This window comes from Triturus cristatus, chromosome 5_2 (assembly GCF_964204655.1).
Source record: "Triturus cristatus chromosome 5_2, aTriCri1.1, whole genome shotgun sequence".
In the NCBI taxonomy this organism is placed as follows: Eukaryota; Metazoa; Chordata; class Amphibia; order Caudata; family Salamandridae; genus Triturus; species Triturus cristatus.
Genome location: NC_140588.1, coordinates 530186426 through 530192854, shown reverse-complemented (window position 1 = coordinate 530192854; position 6429 = coordinate 530186426). Strand labels below are relative to the sequence as shown.

General features: G+C 43.4%; 1 pseudogene; it reads right to left on the bottom strand.

The window, feature by feature from the left end:
* Positions 1 to 4904: 4904 nt before the first annotated feature.
* LOC146823253 (golgin subfamily A member 7 pseudogene) lies at positions 4905 to 5315 on the bottom strand (annotated as a pseudogene).
* Positions 5316 to 6429: the final 1114 nt, after the last annotated feature.

Below are 6429 nucleotides of genomic sequence, written 5' to 3'. Positions count from 1 at the left end.
TGCGTAGATCTGTCTCCTCCATCTCTTCCGTAGACTCTGTATTGCGGTCCCCCAAATATATGTTTCCTGTAGTCCCGCTATTGCTATCTTATATCTCTTCAGGAAGGCGTGTATCCACCGACGCTTATCTAGGCCCACCATCCCACGGACATTCCAGTTAAGGACCCTAAACGTTTGTACTGTCATGACAATAGGGAAATCAGCATCTACCACATATACCCTTGAGGCCAGTGTGCTCCTCATGATGATTCCCCAGCCTGTATAACCAAGTGTAATCCTGCGTGACTCTTTTGGTTCCTCGTAACAACTACATTGTGTGACAAATTAACAACCCCTTGCCCCCACTCTCAAGGGCAATAGTATACATTGGAATGCGCAACTTCCGATCCCCACACCAAGCAATACATACGCCCCAAACCACCCTCCCCCCCTTCCCTAAACATTCCAAAATCAGTATATTTTGCTTAAGGCATTGTCCCAAGCATTCTAATATGACAAAAATTGCCTCTACTTAATGCTGTGCAAGAGAGTTGGTGACGCCGGGGCGCAAGATTTCTCTCAAGCTTCCTCGACGACCCTGGTCTCTAGTGGGGGTGTCGCTGCTCCTGCAGCCGCCTGCGATCCTAGCAGAACAAACGTGCCTTCTGACCCCCAACCTACACTTATTAGATATTAAGAATGGGCCACAGAGGAGAAACTGAATGGAGCAATCAGAGGTATCGCTACGGCAGATGAGAAATAAAGATCTCCCATGGACCCATAAGGTAAAAATTTCAGGCAGAAATATCAGATTTTCATCTTATCTACAATACAGACAGGACTTACCTTTACATTACAGCAGGTAGTGTTCAGTTCGTGGAGTTCATTCATGTCCACTGCCGGGTCTGTTGACCCCCCTCAATGTTTGTAGTCGTGTCTGCCGAATCTGTTATTACCTCCGAATCGGAGACATGCCACGTGCCGTCATGCCTGACTATGACCCGACCCAACCTCATCAATCTTTTCTGCGGTTTCTGAGACGTTGATTATCTCCGGCCTCTCGAGGAGAACAGGCAAGACGGTGTCTTGATGGAACTCGTGGAAGGGTCCAGGCGTCTCCCGTCCGAGGCCCTGGTATCAGGCCAGTCACTCACTTCTCCAGCTGAAAAGAAGAACAATGCTCGCCCTTCGCTCTCCACCCTGAGCTTCGCCAGGGAACATGAGACTGTATTTTAAGTTCAAGTCTCTTACTCTCTGTTTCACTACAGTGAAGGTTTTCCGCTGTTCCTGAACCCTTTCAGTATAATCTGGAAATATTTCTATAGAATGTCCCTCAAAGAAATATTGTTTGCCGCTACGTGAAAACTGAAGCAAAAGGTCCCTATCCCAGAAGTTAAACAGTTTTCCAATTATGGCTCGGGGAGGCGCTCCTTATTTAGGGGGAGCAGCCAGCCCCCTGTGCGCCCGTTCCACACTAAAAAACTTTGACAGTTGTTTGGGAGCCTTTTCTTGATTGATCCAGTCTTCTAAGAACAGGCCCACCACCGGCCCTTACAATTTCTCTGGAAACCCCACAAATCGTAGGTTCCCTCTTCTTGAGCGACCTTCTGCATCTTCTGCCCGATCATCAAACTTGATCAACTGACGCTTCAACTCCACCACTAATTTCCTAAGGTTCTTTACCTCATTCTTAAGGGCCTCCATGTCTTTCTCAGTAGTCGTCACCTTGTCAGAGACTTTCCTGAGGTCACACCGTAATAGATTAACATCTATAGCCACAGCGTCGATCTTCTTAATCATATTGTCCCTAGCGGATTGGACGGCCCTGATAACACCCATCAACATTGCAGAATTCCTTTTTCAATTATAGGGTCCTAGTTTCTGTCCTCCGGACCATGGGATATGGGTTGAGTGTAATTTGAGATCTTGTTGGATCGTGATTTCGCTAATTCATCTTTCCCCATATTGTTCTGCGGGATACGTTAAGGTTGTCCTTATGGTTTCTCTCCACGAGAGGTGTGCACCCCTCCCCAACACGTATTCCGGGAAGACTCTTGCGCTTCCACACACAAAGTAACGCTCTCCTCAAGTCATGGTGGGAGTACACCAGCCAGCAGCGTTCTTTACCACTATTTGTAGATTTTCAAAGCGGGATCCTCTCAGCCACCACACCCCTCCGTCATAACCAATGAGTTCAAACAGGCCGTCTGCTACCACCTACTTAGGTTGCCCCGAGGTACCTCTCCAGGACCCTCCTTCTCATTTTCAAACCACAAGGGTGGGACCTCAGATTCTCTCATTCACTGCTGAGACCTTCCTCCACCAGACTCCTCAGTTATTTGCTGGCTTGGGATCGCACTTTCCTAGGGTGCGTTTGTCCTTTGATCTGCACCGCACGGTTCTCACCACCTGTAGCAGCCCTCACTATGTTCCCCTAAGTATGCTGTTGGCATCACTTTAGTAGTATATGCAGCTCATGTTGTCTCAGTCACATTCAGGGTTTCCGCCGTGTGCCAGGTATAACTCACCTCTGCTGACCAGATCGGAGGCGCCCCACCACTCAGACTCATATGTGAGAGGCTCACACTGTCTACCCATGTCAGGTCTAGACCACTTCACAGCAGGCTTCAGTCCTCAGGTGCGGCGCCTCTCCCGACAGCCCCTACAGGGGCAGAGTCCGAAGGATTCTTCTGCTTCTCGTCTCAGGGCTTTGCCTCAGGGCTCCAGCAGCCCGCCGGTGGCTCAGCCTCCGCTGCGACGTAACTCCAGGCTCAGGACCTTCATCTCGGAGCTCTGAATTCGCTCTCTGCACCTCGGCCAGTCCTATGGGCGAGTCTCAGGAGCACCCGGGCACTCGGCCTTCCTCTACTCCGTGTCTCGGGTTTCTCCAGGTCAAGATGGCGCTGCTACGCAGTTCGGGCAGCCCCGCTGCTTCGGGCAAGGCAGCGTTGTATTCACCTCCACAGCCGTGATCGGTAGATGCACGGGGGTCTGCATTAAATCAGGATGCAAATCGGGATCGATATGAAGCTCGGGCCGTTGCACGGAGTTCGCCTAAGACATGTCTAGGCAGCCATGAAGTCAGTCCATGCCTCCCCCCCCCCCCATTGCTCACCATTACTGTCCTGCTGCATTTAGCACTATTTTGTAGCAAAAAGTTGAATCTTGTGTTATTTTGGGTGCAAAAGTACATTTTGTGCAAAGACAATAGTGCTAAATGTCGGGAGTAAGTTGGGAGAAAATCCTACCCCAAGAATACATTTAGCAAGAGCGAGTGGCTGCTTGCACTCACTTTCATATTGCATTTTGTGCTATTTTAAAATGCATCCTTGCATCCATTCTGGGCGAGGGGGCATTTTTGCACTAAGAAAAAGCCTAAATGTAGAATTACTCTTCTCATGTAATTCTGTGTAATACTGCAGAATTCTCAGGAAAGTTTGTTAGATTACGGTACATACAAATATGCAAGTTATGCCCCCCCTAGTATTAACACGTTAGTGCTTTTCCTGTCACTTCTTGATTTTTTCCAAAAATTTAAATATCATAACTATATCCATACAAATTTTTGTCTGGTGGTATCTTTTATTATTTCTTGAAATATTTCTGCAGCAGAACAAATTCTGAAATGTAGCCTTTTATATCTGAATTACCCTGGATTAGTAGAGAATGCTATTATTCATCTCAATTGTTCAATTGTCCGGTGGTATTTTTTATTATTTCTTGAAATATGTCCGCAGCAGAACAAATTCTGAAATATAGCCTTTTATATCTGGATATCCTTGGAATAGTAGAGAAGGCTGTTATTTATCTCAATTGTTCGTCAAGTTCCAATTGAGGGCAACCTTTACTCCCATCTAGGCTTAATAATACAAGAGCGTTATTAAGATTGCTTATCATATCCTAGTGTGATCCTAGATGTCTTTCTCTTTAAATTGCTGTGTTGGGAATGCTCATATCAACACTTATTCTGATTGTGTCTGTCTTATTCTTTGGCACTGCCACTATTTGAGAAAAGTGAACAGCGCATTACAGTCACATATCTTACATACAGGGGTTGGATAGACTGGGTTATAAAAATCAAACAGCTCAGCATCCATTTCGATGTGCTTTTAGTGCTTAAATGGAAAAGTAACATCATGGAAATTCTGCATATTATAATTTCGAAATATAACAGTTTCAAAACAGTAAATGAGTAAAAAAAAAGGCATGCGGACTGGAAATATTGTTCAATACATACAGTTAAAATGTGCAGACAAAAAAACAGAAAACTTAATTTTCATTAACACATTTCTGGTAAAAGATACATCACAAGAAAATGCACTGTGCCATAATTTATAGTTGTCCTGCCAGATCAAATTCTGCTTCTCCTAAAGACCATTAGATGCCTGGCAGACAAAAATTTGACCCTCATAGTTCAAAAGCATTGTTTGATTCTTAGAAAAATAAAGCACCTGAAATCGTTTAGTGCCAAAGTCTTGACTTTCTGCTCTTTGTGGCATGTATCATTTGACAAACACCCACGGCAATGGCAAGAAACATGCGGCTGGGCAGCCCAGAAAGTACTTGCCACTGGACGGGATTTTATACTTATTTTAGACATTCGGAAATGTACCACGAGTCCTTTAAATCACAAAGATCACATAATGTACTATACCAACTACATGATTGGCCACGGTTTCACGATCTTTGAGAAAAATTAATAAAATTGATGCTGGCAACGTAGATTTACTCCCCTGGCTGGAGTACAGATTTAGACAAGTGGATTGTGTAGTGGGTTGTTTAGTACAGGGTACCGTGAATTTCGGCAGCAGACATAAAGGAATGATACTATGTAGGTAGGCGGCCTTCTTGTGGTCAACTGCCAACCATTCATTATTTTTGGATCTGTCACTTATAGGTTTTGATTCTTGGTGACTGAAGATGATCTATCTTCCACCTCTCATACCTCTGTCTTCATAAATGGTGATTTCAACAACTCTTCATCCTATTTCAATTGGGTCTGTTATAAGCAGGCCTTGAGGGGCGTAGATCTTTTAATTTTGTTCTTGTATATATTTGATGATCTTCTTCAGAACTTTCTCATAATGTGTTTCCATGCACAGGAAGACTGTGTAGGCTGTCAAACAAGCCAAACAGCCTTCAAGGTAAGACTGTTCCCTTATTTTCTCAGCTTCTGCATAGAGGTTATTCAGAGTTCCAATGGTCTCATCAAACTGCTGCCTTTCAATCTTGTTTTCCAGCTCACGAGGGAATTTCGTCTGGAACTGGCATAGTGTACCATTCGTGTAGTCCCTCTGGATAAAGACTTTGCATGCCACAGCTGCCTGCTGCCTCATTGCGGCCAGCCTTCAGGTCTTTTCTCTGTGAATGCACCAGACCCGGAAAACGAAATGGTAAACAATCCTTGGGCTCTGCCCTGGACACTCCACTAGCAACTGCTGTGATAGTATCGTTTTCGTCTTACGGCCGCCGTAAGGTATGCTGATGGACTGGAAAGATTCTGGAATATATTTGGGAATTGGCCTAAAATGAGATGCTGCATTGTAATATGAAAAGTCATTGCAATTAAACCTATTAGCAGTGCGGTTACATTACTTAGTAAACAGGGACCTTTAACTTTTCCTTGTATGACATGAATTATGTCTTCGTTTGATATGTTTCCATAGGTAAGTGTCTCTGTAAACTTTCATTTATTACTTACAGGATGCCTAGCTCCCCACTAGAACATATTTACATTAGATGAGCTTAATGGAGGCTTCTTGGTAATTTTGTCTTATTCATTTTTTTAAAGTTTGAGTTTATTAAGGAAACGGAAAAGAAGAAACAACAATATGATAAATATCAAACGAGAAACTTATGCAATAAAGAACAAAAAATATAAAACAAAATGAAACATTGCATTCATATTACATTGCAAAGAAGAATGAAAATGTATCATAAATAAAAGAGGGAAAGGAAGGGTAGGGAAACAATATATGATATAGAAAATAACAGCAATCAATATAATAATAAATAACATTGTAAACATAGCATGAAGACATAAGATCATAATATCAAAATAATCAGTAGTAAATGACAATAAAGCATTTAAAATAAGAAGGCAAAGAGAGAAACTAAGGTGGCTTTCACAAGTCATCTGATCCATTGCTAGGGGCAGCATTTAAGGAGGTAGTTTGGGATAGATAAGTTGTCAAAGGAAGCCATGAAAGATCTCTTTTGATAGCCAGGGAGATGGGAGAAACAAAATTAGTATCTAGGCGGTGATGAAAACAAACTGCATTCCACGATGAGCGGAAGGTAACTTTGTTAGCTTGCTTCCAATTAGAGGTTATTAGATGAAATGCAATAGCTAACAGTAAGTCTAGGAGTTGAAAATGTAATGAAGAGAGAGAGCAGTGGGGGGAAAGAGTACCCAAAATGATATGAGTGAAGGAAAAGGGGATATTAACG